The sequence below is a fragment of the Canis lupus genome, chromosome 38 (genome assembly GCF_048164855.1).
Source record: "Canis lupus baileyi chromosome 38, mCanLup2.hap1, whole genome shotgun sequence".
NCBI lineage: Eukaryota > Metazoa > Chordata > Mammalia > Carnivora > Canidae > Canis > Canis lupus.
Window position 1 is genome coordinate 11,195,568 of NC_132875.1, and position 26,835 is coordinate 11,222,402.

Sequence of the window (26,835 nt, forward strand, 5' to 3'; positions counted from 1 at the left end):
TTTTTAATAATGGGAGGCCTGAGATATGTTTAAATGCTGATTGGGAAGGCTCCCGGAGATCGGGAGAGGTTGAGAACACCCAAAGGAGATGGGCTGATAGACCATGAGTTTCCTCATTCGATGGAAGATGACAGGAGCCAGAGCATAGAGGGAGAGATTGGCCTTAAGCAGGGGGGAAGACATTTCTTCCATCGTATTAGGAGGATCAGAAGGGGTGGGCCGGTGGGTTAAAGTGAAGTATACAAATTTCAGGGCAGGAAGTGAGAACGTGTTTGGATTTCTGCTTTATTTGCAACATACGAGCTAGATTCATTCCCTAAGATGGGCTGTGGGGTAAAGGAACCAGTCAAAAGCTTTGAGGAAACTTGAGAACGTTTTAAATATCTCATGTGAAGGATGGAAGAGAGCAAATTCAAGAGAGTTGGGATAGCCCACCTGAGTGTACATTTTTGGAGTTCCACTCATCGCAGTTGTATGGTTTTCTTACAAGAGCTGTTAACAACCTGGGTACAGGAGGGCAGATAATGTACAGGGGTGTGGCGAAGTCTTGGTTTGCTCATCACTAGGGCTTAATTAGGCTAGTGTCTGGAAAGGTGAGTCGACAAAGGGAATTGAATTTTTTTTTTTTTTTTCCCAAAAGAATGGGACAGGATAGAATTTTCATCAGAGTGAGATGTCATGTGACTTCAAATACAATTGCATTTTCATTAAATGAGACCCACCTAGAGCCCATGAGAAGCTAGTCACAGAAGCATTCAGGGTACTCCTAGCCCTTCCACTTTTTCTAGGCAAAAGAGTTGTGATTGCAGTTTCCCATCTCAGTCCAGATGTCTAATGTAAGAACACCCAGAGTCCAGTTCGTCAGAATTTTACAAAGATAGCAACTCAAGTATAACTATACATGCACAAGATAAATAAGATATAGTAACATCCTAGGTATGAACTTCCAGCCCATTTACGTTACAGAACCAATACAATCTTAACCATCTGAAGCTAAGAGAATCATCCTTGATCTGTTGTTTTTTGTTTTTTTTTTTTTCTGTAGTTATAATTGTAGCTCTCCTTACTTCTTTGTCCTGCTCTTGTCTCATGAAACTGGACCAGATTGGCCATTTCCTCATTTCGGTTTATTTAATACTCTTACAGATAATGTTGAGCTGTCTGTTGGGCATGTCTGCGTTTCAGGCTTTGCTGTTACAGCTCACAGTATGCCAAGTAGTGGAGGAAACACCTGATGAAGACATCTCAGTCAACCTCACACTATCCCTGTCACTCAGGTTAAGGGATAATTTCCATTGCAATTGGGGAAGCCGAGGCAGAGAAGGGCTTGAAAACCTTCACATGATCATGCTTTTCAATGACGTGGCCTCTGAGACAAATTTAAAACTGACTCCGGGGCTGACACCAGTAGCTCGCTACACTCTGGACTGAATTCTGACCAGTTTTCTCTGACCAGCTATTTCTTGGTTTGTAAGGTGTCTCCCTCTCCTTCACGATACTGTGCAGATAGGAAAGAAGGTCAAGGGAACTGATGGTTGTGCAGCAAGCAGAACGGTGCTTGGCTCTCGGCAGGTGCTCTGCAATCTGAGTTCCCTTTCCCGGCCCCAAATGCCACCTGCATTTTTTTAAGCTCAGGAGTGGCATCACACCATTGGTGAACTATTGCTGGCTGCCTCTCCTCCCAAAGCTGTTCTGCCCTGTGCTGCCAGTGAGGAAGTAGAAGAAAAACTTGCAGGTTCAGGGAAAGTGCAAGACCTCGCCGAAGGAAAAAAACATGTTGGCAAATTTGGGGGAGATTGCTCAACCACAGGCACTATTAGAAATTTCCAGTTGAGGACATTCGTGTTAATCCTTACAATTTTTCTGGTTGCAAGAAACAAAAATCCAACTCAGCCTGCCTTATGCAACTTAAAGAGAGATATTTCTTGTTCAGAGAACTATAGCACCGAGCCACAGGCTCAAATGTTGGCAATGGGACTAAATCTTGCTCCTTTTATCTCTTGACTCTGCTTTCCCTTGGGTTAACTTTGTTCTCAGGCAGGCTTTCCAGTCTATAGAAGCAAAATGGCTGTGAGCTCTTGAAGCTTATATCTTACCTCTATAATCCTCACCCCCACTCTCCCCCCACCCAAAATAAAGGAGAATCTTCTCTTCCGATAGTTCCAGAAATTCCCTAGAGTTGGTTCTTAATGACTTTTAACTACACCACATCCACATCCCTGAACCAGCTACAGTGAACGTGGGATGGCATGCTGTGAATGCTCAGGCCTGGGCCAGGAAACTGGAGACCTTCCAGAAAAGGGTATTTGTGAATCAGAGTGCTATCATAAGAACGATAGATGATTTCACCCAATAGGTGTGCACCACAGTCAGCCTAAAACCAGCAAGTACTCCTTAAAAACTAAAACTTATAATGTAAAATCAAGACCTTCTTGACCTCAGGATATATAGCCCACCTTAGAAATAATTTTACCAAAATGAGAGTTTTTACCACTTTTGAGCGTCAGTGATAGAATTGGACCACAGGACATGCTATTAAGAAAATAGGAGGTTTGGTCTTCATAGAGGAAATGCCTCCTCCCTCTGCCCAGATGGAATACCTAAAATATAACTTAGGAGAGAAGCTTTAACACTTTATTCTAATTAAACTTGAGTGTTCTCAGCTTCTGCTGCATTGTTTACGTGGAAGGTTTGTGCCGTGAACTTGCAGATCAGATTATTATGTGATACAATGAACTACTCAGCCCATTTTCTTGCATAGTGGTGTTTGCATGGATTAAGAAAAAGAATGTTTTCTCTGTGTATGTTTAACTATTTGCAATTTCTAGGCTACTTACGAGGTTGAACAAAGTGTGGAAGCTTAAATTTTATGATTCTGTTTTCTCATTTTCTTAATATAGGCTGCATCATAGAAACTTGCTGGAAAAAAAAATCGAATGATCTCTTTCCTCAGATCAAGGACTTTTTGTATTGTCAGGCTTTGAGAGACTCGACTTGTCAGACCCCTAGTGACTCACAAGATTGTACTTTTTAACTGCTGTGACAGGACATCTGTACACCGAAAATTTGAAACTGCAGGAGAAGAAAACAAGAGCATTGCTGATTTGCTTTAGAAAGCACAGGAGCCCCGTCATTTATTGTTGCTAAATTTTCTTGAGTTCAGGGGAGCCAGGGATTTACAAGGCAGCATAGCCTTATTGGGGAAATTAAGTCACAGTTCAGAAGAAATGGACAGGATTCTCACCGTGAGTTCTGTTTTTCTCTTCTTTGTCTTCAAAGATCAAGCCTTAGAATGATATAAGCTATGTCAATATAGTAGTGTTGCGCGAGGAGTTAATCTGCAACGAATCTGAATCAGACTTGCCTGTCAAGGAAAGAACTCATTGTATGAGCCACAGGTGATGTATTTATCCCAGATTTCTTCTAAAATGTCTGGCTCTGTGACCAAACCCTGTGCAGTGTTTGGATCCAATTGGAATCATAACTGCCAAGCCCCAGGTACACGGGATATTTCTGTCTTTTAAATACTAGTATTCTCATTGAGTTTCCAGAAAACCAAATTATAGTAAATCTTGGTGGGAGGCCCGATTTCAGCCTCATTGCTAGAACCAACACCAAGGCTAGATTTAGGGCGGTTACCCCTGGAATAGGTCTGGGGAGAGAAGATGTGAAAGCACAGATATCCGATGACACTTAGGGACTTCGTTTTTTCTTTTCACTTCCAGTGACACAGCCCTCGCACACAACCTCGAAGTCTGTAGACACTGGATCCCTCGCTGCTAGAAATCAGAATTTTTTTTTTTCATAGTACTAATTTCATCAAAGGCTTACCTTGAATGTTAAGTCCAATAAAGTCCTTGTTGAAACCCATTTACCGCCAGAACGGTTCAAAGTATTCTCATGAACTAGAATCAGAATTGATCAAAGAGTAGCACTTTGTGCAAGCACTGTGCATTTTAGTGTAATAAAGTTCACAAAATGGTTTTACAGTTTAGAGAGAAGTCATCACTGCTGTATTGCTCTAAAAAGGCGGTGGGGTGGATTCTATGTTTTTTTCAAAAATTAACAGGCTATTACTCATCACTGCTGTCAAAATAAAAATTCATGTTATTCCACCCATAATAATTTAGTGTGTTCCCGAAAAATCAGGGACTGGTGCTAAGACATGCAGAGAAAGGGAACAGCCTGACACTGTAGTACCCAATAGCACCCAGCAGCTAGCTGCAGGGTGGCCCTCAGCTGCCCGTCGGTCTGTTTTTCCTTCACTTTTCTTTCTGTCCTTCCTTCTGTTCCTCCTTCTCTTCGCCTTTCCTTCCTTCCTTCCTTAACTCTCAATTTAAAGAGCATGCAACCCCTTTGTGATTGTACCATAATCAATTGCGCTTTTCTTATCAGTCGTGAAATTGAAGTATACACTTTAATTAGTTTAACCTCCTGCAACTTTTTAATGTAAAAAAAGAAAGAAAAAAAAAAAAAAAACTCCCAAGAAATGTAATCCTCATTTAGGTATTGAAAATTTTTAGTTTGAATCTGATATACTAATTTTTGCCCCAAGCAATTTTATCTTTAACTTATGAACTCGAAACTAGGGGATTATAACAAAAGTAGTGACTATTTCAAAAATACAGTTGGCATGGATGTGTGTGCATTAAGTTTCTATATAAATACATATATAAATAAATTGTAGAAACAATCAAGAAACCAAGTCTTTCAGGGTTATCTATTGCCATTGTTTCCTATGCATTGAAGCTCTCACCATAGCCATTACTATAAAACGTTCCCTAAGTACATAAAGGCTCTGATCGTTAAGATTTTTATTGCCAGCCACACATACAGAGCTGCAAATTGCCTTGTTTCAGATTTATTATGTATTACTCCAGAAATTCTATAAAGATCAAAAGAACTGATTACAATGTTGACCTTTGCATTAACTCATCTGAATTTAAATTCAAGTGTTTGATTTGGGAAAATAAGTCCATTTATCATAGGTCTGCTACTGAGGGGATTGTGCAGCCCTGATTGGGAGTGCTCAGACCAAATTTATTTATTGAGCGTGGGCTTGAAAATTGTTTGTAGGACAAGAGGAACAAAAGTTTGACCTGCCATTGTATACTGCCAGGGGAACAATGTGGACATTGCCCTTTTCAAATTTCAAGTAGTCTGTCCGTTTCAATCTTGGTGATAGAACTGCCAGATATTAAATTGAGCAAATATATACTGTTTTAAAAATATAAATCATGCTTTGATTTAAAAATTAATGATCCTTTTACTGGGAAAGTAATCATTTCTTCAACACTGAAGTTATATTTTGGAGGAATATTGAGATGCTTCTCCTTCTGCAATTAGCTTTTATATTATACTTGAACTCACATTGGTCAATGTTTTGTTTCCTGAATTACTGAGAAAAACCTGTTGGTAGTAATGTCTTCCTGTGTGGAATTACAGCGTTAGTTCAACTTGAACAACTATTGAACTATTCAGTTTTCACTACAAAAAAATTCTAAATTTGAATCCATGCACCATACCGATATCTACCCCCCCCCCAAAAAAATGGGTATCTCATCCACATTGATAAACCTTATCTGCCTTGAGATGGGCAGAGAGTTCTAGAAAGTGATTTGATAAAGAAAGAGGTGATAGCGGTCAGCAGAAGGCATCAGCATGAATCTTTCCCTAAATACCCAAGCTTTTTGATAGTGCAGCATTCATAACAGTGTGAAATATTATGGCCCAACAATGTTAAGTATAGTTATGATGGACATAACTTGGCCCATAGTAACCCAAAAGAGCCTACTGCTAAAAAAAAAAAAAGCTAAAAAAAAAAAAAAAAAAGCATACATTGTACATTAGGATTTATGCCCATCTTAACGCTTAAAGTTCAGCTCTTCTGCTCTTCGTGGTGATTAACCCTCCAACACAAGTCACTGTCAGAATGGAGAGGCCAGGATATTACCCATTTGCTAAGTTTCAGTGGGCAGACTAGAAACAATTACAGTAGACCCTTGACATTTGCAAGAGATTTGTCCTGAGACATTCATGTACTGCAAATAAGAAAATGTAACATAGCATGTTATTTTCCCCATAAAATCCAGTAAAGTAAAACTAAGAAAATTAAGTGACCCTTCAGGCCATTAATGATTCTATCAGCGCAAGACCAAAGTATTTATAAAGCTATTAAAGTAAATTCTGCTGCCAAAATAAACTCCATGCCACATGACAACATTATTTTAGTAATATTAACCCCAAATTTACAGAATCTGCAGATCGTGAGCAGTATTGGTGCAATGACATTAGGGATAACATTGAGATATGAGTGCTCAGCTTTGTTGTCATGCTCCAAGCATTTGTTCTCCTTAGAAGTGCCACAAAATCAGATGCGTTTTGGGGGCCCTTGAATCAATTCTTTTGTGAGGGGGTGCCTGGCTGGCTCAGTCGGAAGAGCATGCAACTCTTGGTCTCAGGATCATGAGTTAAAGCTCCACTTTGGATTGTAGAGGTTACTAAAAAAATAATAAACTTTAAAAATAATTAAATTCTTTTGTGAAACTTTAGTTCTTTTTTTTTTTAGTTCATTTTTTTTAAGGATGTAGACTTCCCAGTTATTGATACCTATATGAATCCATCTAAGGCAGAGTCTGTTTTAAAAAAAAAAAAAGAATCCATCCATTTTGTGATGAAAAGGTAAGGCTAAGGTGATAGTTTTATACTTATTTCTCTTTATACAGTCTGAAAATAAAAGGTCCTGGTCAGGAAGACCAGAAAGTCTATGTAATTAAAATTTTTACCTGAAAAAAAAAAATAAATAAATCTAAAAGGCCTTCAGATATTATAATCCGATCATTGGGTTTTATTTTTTTTTTTTAGTTTCTTTATTTTTTTTTAATTTTTGAAATTTAAAAAGATTCTTAGTTTCCAGTATCAAATTCTTGAGGGATGAAATTACTATCATTGTCAAAATTTAAAATACTTGTAATTATCCAAAGTATTGAATCAGTGGGAAAGCTGTATTTACCAAATCAATTGAAGCATTTCCTTTTTTCTTATATAATTTAAATGGGCATTGAAGTCTTAAGTGGTTTGATTATATTTTGAGAGGTTTGACTTTTCTGCTCCACTATCCTTATTATTTGAAGTAGTTTTATTTATTGTCGTGATGAGTCTTTCACTTCTTATATTTTAATATTTTGAATAGTGTCAAGATATTACAGAAATGGGGACGGGGGAACACCTGTGAACAGGGCTTTGTAGAGAGTATTTGTGTTCAGTACAAAGCAAAATTTATATGTTCTTTGCCCATCTCAAACCTCTTAAGCTAATTAATTTCAATTTAGCAAATACATATTGAAAGCCTACTGTGTGCCACATGTTGTCTTAAGTAACCCCAGGTACAAAGATTAATTGAAATAGGCTCTACTGTCAAGGGATTTACTATCTAGCAGGGTAGACATGTACTTAATCTAATGCAGTAAGGTAAGTGCTTTATTAATGGAATGAACAAAGGGCTAAGGAAATTCAGAGAGAAGTAAGGAGTCAAAAAAGGACTCCTTTCCTTTGATTTCTAATCTTTATGAAAATGATCTAAGCACTCAATTTAAAATCACAGAATGGTTTTGATGTAAAAGACTTTGGAGAAAATATTGAATTTTCTTTAACAGATTAGAAAATTGAGGTCCAGGGACATGAAGTGACTTATCAAAGCTCATACATCTGGGTTGGGTTTTTTTCAGATTGTCAGTGATTAAGGATTTAGCATACTCCTAGAGCTTACGATTTAGGCAAAACCTCCCTAATGTCTAGAGGGCAATCAGTTAAGTTCAAAATTGTATATTATTCTCCATACTGCCATATGAATTCACAGAAAGGATAGGAAAATGTAGGCTGATAGATAGAAATGGGGAATGCACTGTAGATGATGTCAGCGAGTTAGGGCTTCTGGGTAGCTGAGGCCTGGACAGATGGAGAGTGTAAGAGGTACAGTGCAAATAAAAGAAAAGTGAAGTAAGAGGTTGGAAGGAATTTGAATTATAAGAGTGACAATCCTGGACATAAAAGTCTTGATAAAATATTCAGTTTGTTTGCCTGCTCTGTGCCAGAGTGATGTGCTTCCTCTTTTCCTATATATTCTGTTTTTAATCCTTACAGAAAACCTGCAGCATCACCAATAGGTCCAATTGTAGATGAAACGAATTGAGGCAAAGAGAAATTAATTTATGTGGCTAGGTTATATAGTTAATATGCGGCAGAGCCAAGATTACTTCATCTGACTGCAAAGTACTCACTCTATTTTCTATTCTACGATGGAAGATAAAAACCAAATTTTTCCAAGCCAGATGACGCTCACGTTTTCTCCTTTGTGAAACTAGCAAAGTGCTGCCATTGACCAGTAGCCATAAATGCATTCATACATACATTCGTTCATTCATTTACTCATTTTTAAAAATTAAGAATTGAACTTTATGATGGGAAGTTAATTAGAGAGGAAATTTAATAAATTTATTTGGCTATCGTGAGCTTGAGCTTGAGGTGATTCTAGAATTTCCAGAAAGAAACACCCAAAACGGTTCCTGGAAGTGTGTGACTAGTTGCTGGAAGTATGGAACTTCAGAGGAGAAAAAGCTATATGTATGTGATCCGTTAATAAGAAGGTAATGATTGAAAGTAGGAAAGTAATGCACTTTCCCAAAAAGCAAGTACTTAGATAAAGGAGTGAAAGGCAAAGGATCTATCACCCTGGAAAACTGGAAGAGATAGTTTCAATTAGAAGAGATAAAAAAGTGTGTTGATATGATGGTTTTGTCATATATTTTGGCAAGATTTTCTTTATTTTTTTGTCTTTTGTTTTATATGAATGCATCATGGTTCAGAACTACCAAATTGTATGTAGATTTTAATTGTGCTTACTTTCCTCTGTAGTCCAGGAAGTTTTTCATACATGGTGATACACATGTGAGTTTAAAGTTTTGCTAGTTATGTAAGGATTCATAGTGAGTAAGCATACAAATAGCTTCTGTAGGAGTTGATTAAACCATGTATGCAAAGAAAGAATTTAAAAAAGGAGCATGTAAGCAAGATAGGGAAGAAAAAAGAAGAGGGGTAAAGTGATAAGAAAAAATAAAGATTCTAAAATATCTTTGAAATCTGAAATCAATAGAGGTGTTGTGAATCTACTGCTAGAATTTGGGGTAGGTTGCTCATCCCTTTCTTGTTGGTTTTTAGTTCCAATTCCAAATATACTGAACACCCACAGAAAACTTGAGTCAGTTGTCCATTCATTCAGCAAATATTGTAGGTACTATTTAGATACAAAAAGGTGCATCTTTGGCTTTGACTTTATTTTGTATATTAACCTAAAAAGAAAACAATAACTTCTTTGTTATTAAACCGAATAACAAGAACCCATGCACTCAAACTGAGTAGGCAGGTGTGTGATATTGAGGTAACAACCGAATACAGAAGTTATTTTTTCATTCAGATTGATTTAGTGATTGGAACTAAAAACCAACAACAAAAGAATGAATAGCCTTACCAATTAGTCTGAACTGAAATGTCAAGCTTGTTGGTAAAGCAGTTTGGGGCTATGAAATCTAGATGTACTACTACTAATAATAGCTAGCATTTTTTAGTCCTTCCTATGTGCTAGGCATTTTATCAGTATTTGACACGTACTAACTATTGTAACTCCCATAAGAGACCTAGGAGGCAGGTATTAGTATTATTGCTCATTGTCTTTTTACACATAAGTCTACAAAAATAAAAAGAAGTGAAAAAAAAAAAAACTTGTATAGGTAGAAAGTGGCAAAACATGAATTTGAACAGGAGTGTGACTTTAAAATCCACACTAAGCTCCAAATATCGATGCTAAGTTGAACCAAGTAGCTGAGCCAGGTGTCTGTAAAATGCTAAGCTGAATGCAGATAGTACTTTACAGGTCATTACAGTAAAAATTGTATGTACCCTAGCCAGCTGTGCGGTCATGTGACATCTGCTCACCCTAGAGATTTGGGAGAGAACCAAAAGGGTCCGGATTTAAAGAGGACAATTGATTGTTGCTTATTAGTCCAAGTGGTCATGGGTCCATAGGATACCACTCATGAGCTTTTATTATCTTTAGACATCCTGAATATTTTTGCACAGACAATGAATAGTTTGATAAACATAAGAAACAACGTAAAGTAGAATTTCATTTTGAGTATGAAACGTGGTCCTGTTTCATATTGGCCCATCAACAACCTGATGACTAATAAGAAGATGGGCACTTTTTGGTTATGAAGCTAGCACTTTACCCAGCTAATAATTTTAAATCACAGTCAAGGGTTCTGATTTGAGAATTAATAAATAAGAATTGCTGGAATATTTTTATGGTTGCTTCTATATCTTCAAAATGTGAGTGGTATGATTCTTTTTTTTAATATAGGGTGAGGGCAATTAACTGTGAGACCTGTAAGAATCTTTTTGGTAGGGTCTTATTTTATATTCATTGAAATATTTCCATACATAATTAAATGAGCATGTTGAGTTTTCCCACTAATTGTATTTGTTCTTCCCATTGTCATTTACAAGAGACATGTATCTGTATCTATATTCAGTAACCGAGGGCTTATTGAAAACAGGTGTACCTAGGATTCTGTTATTTGCATTTCAAAGCAATTAAAATACCAGCCATGGCCCTTGTTGAGATTTCAATGTAGATGTCAAGATAAAACATAAATACTTAAATCAACAAGTGAATATTGGTTCATTTCATATCATGTGCCACACACTATGCAATGTAGGGAGAGACCGTTGAGTAACACATGGTTCCTAGTCTCTAGATGCTTATAGTCTATAAGAGGGTTAGATACACAACAGCTAACTAAAATGCAATGTAATCAATAATATAAGTACAATGATTGGAGTATACAGATGTTGCTAAGGGCTCAGAGGATAATTATTATATCATTTTGGATACAGGTACATAGTTACGTTATAGGATTTAGGTAAGAATCAGTGAAAGGAACTAAAATATTATTTGGTGTACACAGTGACAGTTTTTTAATGAATTAAGATATTAATATGCATCACCAAACAAACTCATTTGTTTGTTCCTTTGTACTGCTAAACAAGACAAGTTATGTGGAGTTATTCCCTTTAAGAAGAATTATTTGTGAGAAATGAGATAGGATTCAATAAAAATTAGCTTTTCTTTTCTTCATAGATTTATTATCTTGGTTAGCACCTTTGATATCGTTTATTATCTCTGGGACTCCATATGCCTAAGACTGACACTCTAACACCAGCGCTTTTGGTATTATTCACCCATGAAGATTGACATTTGGATTTGCTGCCATACATATTTGCAGAATCTGTCAGTGTTTCCAGTTTTGCCTCTTCAATTTCCATGCAGTCTGAAACCTTTGTTCAAAAAGAAGTCACCCTTCTATTGATTGTCCTTGCTACAGGGTTTTTAAATTTTTTTTTTCCTGCACTTGGTTTCAAGTTCTGTATTTATGCTGTGACAGCCAATTTTTGCATATTTTAAAAGCATTTCTTATGATCTCTCTGTTGGTATTTTTCCCACTTTGTCTTACCATCTTCAGTAAAATCTAGAACAGTGGTCCTCAAACTTTTGAGAGGATCAGAATCACATGGAGGGTTGTTAAAACACAGATGGTAGGGCTTGACTCCCAGAGGTTCTAATTCAGTAGATTTGGGGAGAGGCCTGAAAATTTGCATTTCTAACATGATCTCAGGTGATGTTGGTGCTCTTGGCCTGGGGACCACAGTTGGACAACCATGGTGTATGGTGGTGGTTCTCAAAATGTGGTCTGAGGACTCCAGAGAATCCCCAAGTCTCATCAGGGTGTCCACAGGGTAAAACTGTTCTCATAGTAGTACTAAGATATTTGTCTTTTTCACCTCGATTTTTCACAAGAACATGGTGGTATTTTGCAGTTTCCAAGAAGAGTATTGGATACTCTTGAGTTGAAAAATTAACAGTTTTAATTTCCAGTACAGCAAATGTCAACACATATAAACCATATAAACAAAAGCTTTTTGGAGTCCTCAGTTATTTTTGAGTATAAAGTTTGAGAACTGCTGGAATAAAGAGCACAACTTCTTTATTTTTTTTTTAAGATTTCATTTATTTTTGTGAGAAAGAGACAGAGAAGCACAAGTGGGAGGAGGGCCAGAGGGAGAGGGAGAAGTAGACTCCCCACTGAGCAGGGAGCGGATGCAGGGCTCGATCCCAGGACCCTGAGATTATGACCTGAGCCAAAGGCAAATGCTTAACCAACTGAGCCACCCAAGTACTCCAAAGAAAGCACACTTCTTAGAACTAAGATCACCCAGTGTGTTCTGGTCCCTTCGTGCTGTCTGACTTTACACCTGGCCAATCTTTCCTTGCCCACCCGACCTCCTTGCCACTCCTGGAACATGTAAACTTGTCCCTGCTTCCACACCTTCCTATACTATTTCCTTGGCTAGGAGTGTCCCACTCCTCCTACCCTTAGCTTGGCTGCTCCATCCCATGCTTCCGGACTCAGCTGGGGTTCCACTTCCCCATCACCTTCTCCTGATTTATTTCCTTCATAGAATTTACCACAATCTATAGTGTTTGTGTATATATGTTTGTTTTTAATTCATTGTGTCTCCCTAGACTGAAATGCAAATCTTATAAATGCAGGATCCTGGTCAGTCTTTGTTCGCCAGTGTGTCTCTTCATCTTCCTTTTCCCAGGACGCATAGTAAAGGCTCAATATTTTCTTGTTGAGTAAATGAACCAGACATTTCTGGACTAAAGTACTGTCTCCACTATTTGTTAAGTAGGTGGCCTCAGGTGGGTTGTTCTAATCTCTTCGAGCCTCATCTGCGAGATTGAGATAATAATTAAAATCTTGCAGGGTTGCAAGCAGTAGTAATACTGTGCATGTGTGCAGCTTCTGAGAGCCCGTGCCACCCAGAAAGTGCTCAATCAGTGTTTGGGAAAATCAATAATAATGGATACTGTTTAGTTAGTACATCCTGGGTTCATCCCAGAGGACAAAGGGAAAGAATAAAACAGTTATCTCTGCACTTGGCGTGGTTCCTGGTCCAGTGGAGTGTACTACGTGGCCTTTTGTTTGTACCCTCATTCCCACAGAGTTGGGTTATCATGACATCATGTCAGTGATTCACAGAAGATCTTATGGTTTCTGATTGCACAGTGGGGCTTAAGGTCCAAGGGGCTCATAGTTAACACCTATGGGATGATTCTAGAATAGGTGGTCTCTTAGTTATATCTCTCTAGTTATGTCAATGCGTAGATGCTACTCTTGCTTTATGGATAGCTCCTTCTAAAATGGATTTTAAGAACATGTAGTATTCTGACAATTTCTCAGTATATGCTGATATTCAACAGGCTTCTTTCTGTCCAGGAATTCTCTTAATAGTGTGGTACGCCAGAAAGGTTATTCACCAACTTTTTCTTTTTTTTTTTCTTATAATCTTTTTTTCCTTATTACATTTGGCCAGCTTATGTGAAACTGTTCAAGGAGTTCATTAAGGAGTTATTGCATCGCTTTCATTTTCTGTACTTTAAAAATCGTGGGCTATTCTTTATGCAAAGCACTTAGTAAATTATATTCATTTACTCCATTTATTCTCTACATACTTCCTAGTAGGTTTTCTCTTTTGCATTATTTAATTTTGTGGAACTGGTGTTAGAATGGGTTTAACTTTACAGATAGCAGCCTGGCATGTAAGATAACATATCCAGATTTTTAAAGACTATAGTATTTAGTCTGCTTGTGAGTTATTTGAAATATATGCTGAGTTGCCTTATGGCTATCATAAAATGCTAATCAGCAGTGGCGAGCTATATTTGTGCTTTTGATGACTTCAACCCATGGTTCTGTGTAGGCCAGTGTACCAGGTTCTGTGGGTGATACAACAATAAATTAGACAAAAGCCACTGCTCTTGAGAAATGTGCATGTTTATAAAGGAGACAGACACATATTTGCAGTTTTAACATGAGGCAGTTTGTTATGTGACATAAAATACAAGGAAATATATGAACTTAAAGTGGGGAGGGAGTCTACTGCTGTTGTGTGGTCAGAGAAGCCTTCAAGGTTTTTTCACTTTTTGTGTAAAATCAGAGTGTGTGTGTGTGTGTGTGTTTGAAGTTGGTTGCGGGAAGAGGTGCATTCCCTTTATTACTTCAAGAGCATGTTTTCAAATGGTCTGCGAGTTCAGGTTTCTTTCAGGCCCTTAGAATTGGCCAAGAACAGCAAATCAGCTGTAAAACATTCAATTTAGAGACCATTATTATAGATAAGATACTTAACTCTATTTTATTTAAACTCATGACCTTTACACTAATTGAAAAGCATCAGAAAAGCACCAGCCTATGGAGTCACGAATAATGTCTTTGTGGAAATTACTGAATGAAGTTTTGTGATTTAGACTGGCTATTGTGTAGTTGTTACTTAATTTGTAAAGTAACTCCTCTTTGTAATAGGGTGTGTTTTATATGTTCAACATATACCTGCATTTCTAACATGCTCATGAAAAACAGTTGCTTGTCTGATTTTTATCAACCCTAACCAAGAGTGTTTTAAGTATTTCACTGAAAAGAATGATGATATTTCCAATATTGAACACCTCCAATTGCATCATGACTCTGCATACATACCCTGCTCGTTCCCAACTCCCTCCAATCCTATGGAAGCTCCTCAGTCAATGCTACATCTACTGTAGTACTTATTTGTGTCATCTTATTATTGTAGTTGTGTCTTGCATTAAATTTTGAGACAATTAATACCAATAATAATAGGCAGACTCTGATGTATGTGCTGTTCAGATTGTCTCATTTACTTCTCCTAATAACTCTATAAAATAGATACTGTTTCCATCCCCATTTTGTAGATGTGGGAGTTGAGACTATCTTAGAGCTGAAATGTGGAAGACTCAGGATTTGGACTCAGGCAGTCTGGACTGATAGCCCACATTTTAATCGCTTTATACTGTGTTCCTGGACTGGAGAAAAAGAAAGAGTAGATGAAATCCATAAATTCTAGTTCATTTTGTTAAACCTGGTAGATTGCATATCTCATTGTGATCACTTCATTGGACAGCAAGAATTACTGCTAAGATTTCATATTGCTTTGTTTTCTAATTATAAAAATATGTTTTGGTCACAATTGATTTTATAACTTTCACAAGTTATAGATAAACAAATCACAATTGATTTATAATTATAATCTATAATTTTATAGATTGAAAAGTATGATACACATTATGTGGAATTTTGCTGTAAAACACTGAGAAAGCTTAAACTAGTAAAGTATGTACACTTTACTGCTTACTTGTGGATCACATGGAAGATTTTCATCTATTCTAATGTAAGGATAATTCTTCTATCTATGAATCATTTAAAGGTCTTTTGTCAGTTTATAATAGTGTCATAGGGCAAAAATTTAATACCTGGACAAAAGAAAATGTAGCTTCTTAATTTAGGACATTTGATATTTCTCATGAGGTCCCACTTATTACTACTAGGTGAAGGGACAGTGAGGGGAAAGAGTACATGGAGTGGGGAGCAGGGGTTGGGGAAAGTGATGTACATCTGCCAATGACTGTATCTCAGTATGAAGTATTTCTTTGGACAGCTTATCCTTTTTCTAACAAATGCTTGGTCTTGCAGTTCTTCGCCTCCCATCTACTTCTCTCCAAAATGGCATTGGGGAGCTTAGGTGCCATGGAGGTGATAGAGATTACCTTAGATTCTTGCACCCTCTTAGCATCTGTTCATTATTTTTCGGTCCTTGCTGATCTCTGGCTGGCTGGTCTAGTTCTGAACCCTGGTGCCTTATCCACTTACCGGAACCTGGTTCTCTTTGGTCTTTTGAGGTATCATGCTGTTACCCATTACTGTATCCCATGGATTCCAGTCATTTGCCCCTGATCCCCAGCCCCTGTGCTTCTTTGAGTTCCCACACTGGGTTACAGAAATTCCTGGGCCACCTAGCCTGGGGGGACCAGTAGCATTCTCAGGCTATCTCTCTAGCCCCCTCCTTCCACAGATGCGGCATTTTTATTCCTGTGCCAGATTGGTCAGTGTGCCAACTCAAATGTGGCCTCTCCCAGAGACTTGCCTCCTCATCAGCTGTGCCTTGGGGGGGCTGACTTGCTTCAGTTTCCCCACATTCTCTGACCTTGCACCACACTTCACCTTGCCCCCGGACAAGTGGGAGCAGTTAGAACATTGGTTTCTAACTTACTCCTCTTCCTTCAGCCTCAGCTCTTCTTTCATGTTGCACAGGAGTGAGAGGACAGGAAGTGCCACCGCCCAGCCATCATAGGCAAGAGGGGTCACCTCTCCATGCTGAAAGTAGTTAAAGGAAACTGTATTTGCATCTCCCAGGCTCTTGATACAGAAATCCAAAAGCAGCAAATAAGGATTTAGTGAAAGCGAATATACAGTGATCTTAAAATAGGAAAATATTTTCTCCTTTTTTGTTTGTTTTTATTCATTTTTATTTGGGGCTCTTTTTTTCTACTGGAGTTGGACAGTATCAACTAGGTGGATAATCTAGCATAAGTTTGGAAGACTTGCATATAGGTTATTTTACACAATGAACCACATTGCTAGATTTCTGAAGCTTTATTACCTGCCCAGCTTTTTACCCCAACAGACTTCTAGTCTAGTCAGGCTTATTTCTTTGTTTCCAATCTATATACTCTTATGATCAATACCTTATATCTGTGTTTAGGGTATAATTACCCTCCATCCTTCAGCTTAAACCCTACCAGTCTCTAGCACTTAATAAGCCCCATCTCCTCCCCAAATCCTATTTTCTGAGTTGGGCCTTAATGATCTCTCTTTTGTGAACTGCTGTTGCAGTTATGAACTCAGTGCACACATTTTAGCAGCTGTATAATCTGCATTGGTTTCATATTTTTTTTATGTTTGCAACATATTAGCTAGCAGAGTCTGTCTTTTTTAAGATTTCATTTATTTGAGAGAGAGAGAGCAGAGTGTAGTGAGGGGCAGAGGGAGAGGGAGAAGCAAACTCCCTCATTGGGGAGCCCAATGTGGGGCTCGATCCCAAGACCCTGATATCATGATCTGAAGACAGACGCTCAACAGCCTGAGCCACCTCAGTCCTCCTAGTAGGATTTATATTATACAGTTCTTTAGAATCTTCTGTAGCACCTAGCACTATGCTGGGCATATAAATTAGATGTTCAGTATGTCTTCCCTTTCAGTGGATTCCTGACCCACTTAATGGCATATTTTTAGTTTTTTAAGAAAAAAAGTAGAATTTAATGGCTCTAATGGCATCATCGTTAATATTATTGTTCATTTGAGATTGAACTTGGTACATGTAACTAGATGCCCAAACAATGGAGGCTTGCACAAGAAGGGATTTTGTTTTGTTTTTTTCCCCTTGTGTTAGGAGAAGGTATTTGATGGCTTCATTACCTAGATAAAGGATGGCCAATGGAAACCTTTGATTCTTGTTATCTTTCACTCCTACTCAAAAAAGATGGATGCTGTTGCCTATATCCCAGGCAACCTAAAGTACAAAGAAGGGCACAAGGCTCATGCCAACTAAGCAAATCCTACTGAAAGAACTTTCCTTAGAAGCTCCTCCACCAGTGATTGCATGTACTTCTTTCTTATTGACCAGAACTCACTTCACATAGCCACCACTGACTGGCTGAATGATTTTATTACGCCAACCAGAGTCAAGTTAGATATTAACTTCTTTTGATTTCAAATAAATTTTACTGATAAGCATCCCCAAAATATGGAGAATTTTACTGTGTGATTTTTTTTTTACTTGAAATATATGTTGGCCAAAGGATATTAAAAGTTAAAGTTACTATTTGAGATTTGTGTTGCAAATCAAGAAGAATAATATTATGTACTATACTAAGATTATATAGTTATTGATTAACTAATATTTGATTTCTTTTTAATTAACTCATTCACTCACTTATACCTTAGGGAATAGTTTGCATAATTTATACCTAGGGGCTAGTTTGCATATGATTATACTTGCTGTCTCTTTCCCTCTCAAGTTGTTGTTTTTTGTTTTTTGTTTTTTTTTTTTGAAGTTATAGGAAGATTTTAGTGCAGTTTATAGTAAGATCATCAGGTCTTGAAATACATTACAGGTTATTGAGTGTTTGCCTGCATGTTTGCTTTAGGAGAACACCTTATTGAATATAGTATCTTAAGTGTTTTATTTGCCAAATATAAACCATATTAAGATAATCAGTTTTAAAATGTGGAGACTATTAGCATTTTTATCATAAATTAGCATCAGTATATCCTTGAGATTCTTAGAAACAATCTTTTAAACATCAAAACCAGCTGTATTTTTTTCTCTATGTAAATTAAGATTGCATACAGCATCACTGTCAACTTACGGTGGAAAGAAATTGATGAGTTTATAAAAACATTTAGAAAAAGAAAAATACACAATTCAAAAAGGTATATGCACAGCTATCAATATTGTGATAAATTATCCAATAATACAGAAACAGAATAATTTTAACTACTGAAATGTTGATCAAGTGTTTTAAGTCTAGTTTAAGTAATTTATAACTAAGCACCTAAATGTTTTCTTAGTCTGCTTATATTTTAAAGTAATTTTTTAATGTACATGATAGAATTTCCATCCAAAAAGCCATCTTAATAATTTTTTACGTTGCCAGTTGTGTTTGCTGAATATCATAATTATCTTTACTGCTGTGTTACCCCCTGACTTCCTTTAACTACAAAAAAAATTAATTTCTTATGAACCAAGCTTTTCAATATGTTGTAATTCTCACTAGGAATGAGAACTGTTGAGTCTTCTTTTTGTTTTAGTTCTATCCTTCATATAATAGACTCTATAAGCTAAGCTCCAAAGAGGAAACACTATCTAGCTTCTATTTTCTGTATATGTGATGCCTTTTTTTTTTTTTAACTTCTGCAGAATAGTAGGAGACAAGAGGGGAGACTTCAAAGCACCCATTAGAATTTTTATTTATTGTCTGAAATTCCTTTAAACAGTTGAACATTACTTTTAAGAGCATTTTGAATGTCCAGAGAGATAAAAGGATTTTTATAAACAAATTCCCTGGCAGGAGCTACATTACGTGCTATATATTTCAGGCTAATAATAAGGGCTTACTGTGGGTCAGTGTGTCATATCCCAGCGGTGTCTAGTGAGATGGAGGGTTATCTTATATGTCAGCTAGCTAACCCTGTGAACAATTTTGAGCAGGCAAGATAATGGGACTGAATTCTGAAATGAGGGTTGAAATACACTGAAATATTGTCACATGTGAGAACAATAACTTTTTAAAAATAAATGTAGTCACCTTTTGACATCATTAGGCATATTTGATAATAATTTTTAATGGGGTATATTTTAAGTGGATAGATAGGGTAGAGAGTATGAAGTGAATCATATATAATTGTAAATTTAAATAGATAAATAAAAAATCATAAATTCTGTCGTAGTGGATTTTTATTACTAGAAAGCTACTGAGCAAAATTGGAAACAGTTTTTTTTTTCTTTTCTATTATGATCACTGAATTAACATTACTTGATACTACGAAGGTTCAACTTCTTGATTGCAATTTTAAGTTTTGAATTTAAAATTACTTGTACCCAAACATAGGTGCAATAATACAGAAATCTTGAAAATTGCTTCACTTACTACATTTCCAGGACAGTATCTTCATTAACTATTATATAAAATGTGTTAATGCTTTTTTTAAAAAAAATCTAATTCTCTAAAGGATTTTTTATTCAGTCTTTCTTTGTATTTCCCTGCAAAGTCAGTAAGCAAACCTAAACATACACTAAATTTTGAGAAAAAGTTTACTTGTGTATGCAGGTGCGTGTAATGAAACTCAAGAAAATAATTGTTATTAAATGTAGATATGATTGCTCAAAATGAATTGAATAAAATAATCCATATACTATCAAGGCATATATTATAAAATTTTAGAAGATGTATAAAGATAATGAGTATAATCTAAATGTGTTGAACTGGGATGAAATTATAAAGTTTTTTTAGACCATCTTATGTACATTTTGTTTATTATTTGCCCTTTACTTTTATAAAAAGCTGGTCTTAATTCACAGTGGATTTCGTATAAATATATGTGGGCATATCCTTATTTTTCTGAAGCCCATAACATTGCAAACATCATAAATGAATGATTTAGGAAGCCTTTGGTCAGCCAGCAGAGGCCACTCACAGCTTGCTACTAAACTGGACGGCAAAGTGAAACTCCTTTAATCACTATTGGCCGTCATTCCAAGCTGGTTAATTTTTAGTTTCTTACTCAAAAAAAAAAAAATTATTACCATGGAGCAGTATGAAAAAAAAGTTGTTGCTGTATTTGTTTTTTAATTATGTAGTGATTAATCTTTTCTATTAAAGCATTTAGATCATTCATTATTAGTGTATACCAGAAATGAGAATTTATGCACTTAATAATTAGAAGTATTATTATTCTAATAGGCCAATCATTCTAAATTCTTAATTATTAATGCTGACTTAATTTTAACTAGGGAAAGAAAAACTTTAAAGTAAGGTTTGAAATAATTACATTGCTTAGTTTTAAATTAAAAACCTAACAGTTGCCATTGTTGTCATATATATACATATATGTATGCATACATATTTCTAATCCTTCATCAGCTTAGTATAATTCGCATTTTGACAATTCTTTTAAAGAACTGTATTTGCTGCTGTTCCTTGAACATGTGTCGAGCTTACTTGCAGATTATCCAAAGTCTGTCTTCATTCACTACTTCATGTGATCCTGGCAGCTGAAAGGTTGGCATCTTCCCTTTGACATGTACGGATTCCTGCTAGGAAGGCTAATCCGCAATTGAAAGGCAAGCCTTGTGCTCCTCTGTGCTTTATTTCCCCTGATTTTTTGATTCTTTGTAAAACCCTCTTGGTTTGAAGGTGTAATCTCACATTTACATTGATACCTGCTTTTGAAAGAAAAAATACCTGCGTTCTCTAATTTTTCCAAGTTTCCAAGATCACATAGATACCTGCGTTCTCTAATTTTCCAAGTTCTTTCGCATATTGTCATCACGGAATGCTTACCCGGCTCTGGTATAGTTTTTAAATTTTTTACCCCCTTGGTTGTGATGCCTGGTATAGTAGGGCTATTTCTTATTCCTGTTAATCAATTATAACATGTGCTAAGAGCTCTATTTGGACCACTGTGCTCTTCCTTGCCTATTATCTAAAATAGCCCCATAGGTTTCCCTGAAGTTACGTGTGAGGACCAGAGCATCATCCAGGCTGAAGGTTTTCCAAGAGTAGATTCTAGATTCAGGCAAGCATCTCCTGCAGCAAATCCTCAAATAGAGAAAACACTTATTCTGGTGTATTGTCTCCTTTGGTAGTCCTGTAGGGAAAGAAGTAGTAGGTTGTGAATAAGACAATTTAGGTTCAGAGCTAGCTCTCTTTAGTCTTTGTGATCCAGTGTGTGTGTCTCATCTGAAATTTGAGAATAATGATGCTTACTCACTCTATCCACCTTGCCTGTGAAAACATCTTACAAGCAGGCAAGAGTTATAAAGTTTAGGAGAGTCATTATCATAAATAATAGCAATAATATTTCTACCAACTATATTATCTCTTGATGTGTCACAGTGGTCATTATCACACTTTCTTTGCTCATTTATTCATGTTTACATCCTTCCAAGAAGGATTAAAAATCACTAAAAATATAATGGAACGATACCTTGAGAACCAGGCAAAATCATCAGATTCATGCATGGGGTTATATCCACTACAATATCATCCAGCTAACATGAAGGCTATGAATAGTAGATGACACATTGATCCTAATAAGAGGTGTTCCCCCTTAATAATCTTCCAGTGTGAGATCTGTTGATTAAGAGTAAGATTGTTTGTGAATGTTGGTAAATTTTAAAATGAAAAGCAGTACATCTTTCTGTAATGTTATTACATTTGGCAAGATTCTAAAGGCATTTTCTTATTTGGAGAATCAAGTAATAGTGTATAAATTACTTGATTTAGTCATTTAGTACAACTCAGGTAACTCCATTGTCCTCAGAAATGGATCATCTTCCCTCCTGAGTCTTCCTTCTGGGAGGGCATTGTCTGAAGCTAAAACTCCTGATAGGTAAAAGATGTATAGTGACCTCTCCCTCCTATCCAACACATTCCCAAGCACACATCAGGCATTCTTCATGTACCTACTATTTTTTAGTTTCTTGTAGCCAGTAAAGAGGATTGGGGCTGGTCTACTGTATAAATAGACATTTTACTTTAATATAAATCTAAACAAATGAAGGTAAAATATGAATTAGCACATGAATCATTCGCTGATTTTTTTCTCTATTCTTAAAAAAAAACAACAACAAAACAAAACACCTTGGAATGAAAGGCTCCTTAAACTAAGGACTTTATCATGACATCAAAAAGATGACTCAGTGGGACAGTATATCGAAGTTAAGCCAACAGAATGGGAACTATGTACCACTAATATAGTAAATATAAGCCTAATTTTACATACATAGTAGGTAAATATTTGTTGAACTGTATCAAGTAGAGCAGTTTTGGGTTTCAAACATAGAAAATAGTCAGTTACAACCTGAGAAGGATCACACTGGAAAGTAAGGATCAGATTAGAGAGGGCTTTGAATGCATTTCTCATTAGTTTTAATTTTACTTTCAGCATAGAGCTATGGATGGCTCTGGAAATGAGAAAACTGACATGTGAAAAGCAGCGATTTAGAAAGTTGAATTTGGCAAGTTGGTAAGATGGATTGGAGCAGGGAGAGATAATTGCATACAACTCCCTTCTCACAGGTGATTTTTTTTCCCCTTATTCCTCTTAAATCAGATAACTACTTTGTTTCCCTTTAATCTTATAAATGATATCCATTTATGCTACCTGAATTGTCATTTTTGTATTGCTTTAAAAGTAATTCTAAAGTAATTTTTATTTTTTTGTACGTTGTTTTAAAAGTAATTCTAGTGTTATCTTCTTGAATGTTTTCTTTCCCCAAATAGATTGTGCCTTTTGTGAATTGTGACCACTCTGTAATATATATCAGAATAGATGACACAATGAAATATTTTATTCATTCTCCACCTATCTTGTAAGAGAACTTTTTAGAACACCGATATAAAACTCATTTGAAATACTTTTGGAGAATCTTTTTGTTTATTTTTCTGTATGGGGTTAAAAGATGAACATTTTATACATGCATTTTAACAGCTATTAATTAGGATCGGTTACTGCAAAACTTTTAGGGTATTATTTTCTTATGATTGTTTTTTAATGAAGATAAATGTGTAGACGAGCAACTATAATAAATTCCCTCCCATGTCTTTGCTCTCCTTCCCTTACTTCCTACCCAAAGGGTTTCAAGTCCTATTTTTAAGCCTGGTTTCATGGAGTTGTTTTCCTTAATATCTGTCACATATATTTGACTGACACATTTGTTGAATGTACCAGGGGGCCTGCATGCAGAGCCTGCTAAACTTTAAGGGCTTGTTTTTTATTTCAGAGAAGTTGAGTCAAATTAATACTGGTCCTTAGAGAAGCAGAAAACTTCCGGGTGTTGACACACTGGTGAGGAGGCTCATACAATGTCTCCCTGTAGCCTGGAGGCCGGGTGGATTTGATTGACCAGTCCTCACAAAATTGAAAGGCTTTCTTTCGAATGGCAGCCTGCCACCCTAAGTATTTGTCAGTGTGGGCACTGAAGCAGAATAGCATTTGGAAAGCAAATAAAATGTTCTTGTAAATAAGAGCAAAGTTGAAGGAGAATAACTATATTAGAGGGAGAGAAGGAGGAATGGCTCCGTGTGCTTACGTGGGGACATAGCACTTCATTCATTTACAGAAGGACTCTTAATCCTTGAAAATATGAGTAGGATATCCTCCATACTGATCGAGCTTTGCATTAATCCTATAAGACCGTTGTGTCTCACATATGCTTACCTGATTTGGGAAGTAATTTTTTCAGTTATGTAATTGTAGAAGAATGGGATGGGTTGTGTTCTGTTTATCTTTTGAGGAAAGTTATGAAATTGGTATCAATAAATCAGTGATAGGATAAGAAATTGTTTTAATGTATTTAATGAAATGGAGAGAATAGATATGTTGTCATTGATGTCGTTTAGCTAAATGTCCCATATATTCTTTTTTTTTTTTTAATTGTGGGCTAAATTTATTGGGCCCTTTCATTTTTTTTTAAGATTTTACTTATTTATTCATAGAGACACAGAGAGAGAGGGACAGAGGCAGAGACACAGGCAGAGGGAGAAGCAGGCTCCATGCAGGGAGCCTGCCGTGGGACTCGATCCCGGGTCTCCAGGATCACGCCCCAGGCTGCAGGCGGCGCTAAACCACTTCACCACCAGGGCTGCCCTGTCCCATATATTCTTAATGGCCTTCTGAATTTCCACAGTGGTCTTACTTGTACAGCTCTTACTCAGTGTTTGTCTGTCACTATCACATTCCTGTTTTCTGAGGTTGGTCACTTGATTGTAAATAACAATAGCAAAAACTAAGGCCCACGTGATCTTTTAACTTTACATTTTGTTTCACAATCCACAAAGGCCAGAAGTCAGCAAATGCTTTGTTATGTAGAGACCATCCCTTCCTTTCTAGGTTGCGTTATCTCTTTTTTTAATTTACTAATTTGAGTAACAAACATAGGTAATGAGAAGAACTATACCTACTGTAGTTAGGACTGTAGTCTCTATTGATGTAGTGACATTTAAAAATGAATTATAAGAATTCTGGGCATATAGTGTGATGTCTAAGACTGTCATCAGCAAATATTGGCTAATTACATAAATGTCTCCAGAGTCTTAACAACAGAATACCTGTTCCCTATCTAACCTTGTGGAATAAAATCTGCTTTTTCTAACAAACTTTACTGTGTGAATATTTTATTGGATATTTTAAAGAGATGTTTTTAAATGTGTTCTTTCTTTCTAAGACATTTCTGGTATAACTGGAAGCCACTATTTTTCAGAAAATAAAATAATCACCCTACTTGTTAACTAGAAATTATAACTTTGATGTGATGTTTAAAATCGTTTCATTTATTTTTATGAAGATTATTATCTAACCCTAAATTATAAATTTTTATAACAGTGTTTCTTGATACTTATAATACTTTGAATCATCGCCTAATAATCCATGCTTCCACGTTTAAAACACACTGTAACTTCAATATAATACTGCTTTCCATGGGCTGAATTCTGTATTAAGATTTTATTCTCAGATTTTCAGTATGGGGTTTCTAGTCACAAAGTTGCAAAAGGTTCCCGGAGTAAAAACATTTTACTCCTGAGGCAGAGATCAGTGACATGAACCCTGAGAAGATCATCATGCATGGACCTCAGTGTTGCATAATTTCATTTACAAAAATTCTAAATAATGACTGTTGGCATGCCTTCGAAAGTAAAACAAAATTTGACTTGAAATAACAATAAAGGGCATTCACCCCTCTTTTTTTTAAAAAAAGGGCCACATACTATGTAAATTTGTAAAGTTATTTAAATTTCTACCTTTCATACTGTAAATCTTTTGTGAGTTATCTGCAGCAATTGAATTGAGCTTACAGTTTATACACATATGATTTCTGAGAAATACGTAGTATGATTATTTCTGACTAGATTGAAAGCTTACATTTGTATTGTGGGATAAATTAGTTAGAAATTCTGTTTTATTGTATTCAGTTGCATTGTTTTCATCAGGCAATTTATCACATGGGTGTATGTGAAATTTCTTCATTTATTAAATTTCAGATTATGTATTTCAAGCCAGAGCAAGACTTAAACATTTTTCCATAAGTATAGCTTCAGGTAAACAAGCAATTTTAGCCCTGAAAATAGCTTCTGCTTCTGTCAACACGTTGTTTATTCTTTCTCTGAGATAAAAAGTTCAGTTTTCTGATATTTGTACCAAGATAAAGTCAGTAAACAAGATTAATATAGTGTGGAAAAGGTTGTCAGCAGCCCTGGCAAAGGAAATAAGTTGCCTGTACATAGAACATACTGTAAACTGAATAAAAGTGTCAGGTCCACCATGAGATAATGTGATCATGAACCTCTAACAAAGCATGACATAGGCACAGTCGGCTTTTCTCATAGCCACAGTGTAGAAAATGGATTACTGTATTCCTGGGATACCCACCGGAATAGCATGAAAACCTCATTTTGAGATGAATGCAGGATGTAGTCCTGGAGTTGGGCCACATGTTTACCTGTGGTGCCCAAACCATAGGGTTATTAATGTCATCATCTGTGCACATTTGCAATATTTGCATTTCTTGGAGTTTCAGAGCATGTGCTGGCATCTTTGTTACCCAAGTGATAAAAGAATAAATAATTTTTTGCAGATGTTAGGTGTTTTTACATAGGCATTTTTCTGCCTCCTCGTGCCTTTTTATTGATTGTATACTTTAAGTGGCACTTTATAATTGTGGAGGGGTATTATTATTATTATTATTATGTAACTTATGACCCTTTGTTGTAAGATATGCCTTGTTGACTGGGATTGTAGATTCATTCCTGCGTGGTGCTGCTTATGTTCCCTTTTGAGAACTCTCCATAAAATCAAAGTTTTGAGTGTTTTGTTAATGAGAGTAACCCACATTATGAAAAACATGTTGAGCCTTTAGTTCCTTATCGATTTTAATTTTATTTAGAAACAGAGGAATAAAATATTCTTCTTTTAGTTCTTACATATTGTTCTATATAAATACACAGATTATTCCTGACTTCATGGGGAAACTATGAAAAGGACTCATGACTACTTCCTTAACTTGAGTTTTTGTATGCATTTAAGA

General features: G+C 36.2%; 1 protein-coding gene and 1 long non-coding RNA gene across 6 annotated transcripts in view; both read left to right on the top strand.

Moving 5' to 3' along the window:
- Positions 1–4,907, top strand: part of LOC140626851 (uncharacterized) — a 37,261-nt gene extending 32,354 nt beyond the window's left edge. Inside the window, exon 2 of the long non-coding RNA XR_012025854.1 lies at positions 2,901–4,907. This is a non-coding gene — a long non-coding RNA (uncharacterized lncRNA). The remainder of the gene's footprint in view (positions 1–2,900) is intronic.
- GPATCH2 (G-patch domain containing 2) overlaps positions 1–26,835 on the top strand; it is a 170,207-nt gene that overhangs the window by 76,227 nt on the left and 67,145 nt on the right. The gene's annotated exons all lie outside the window — the stretch shown is intronic.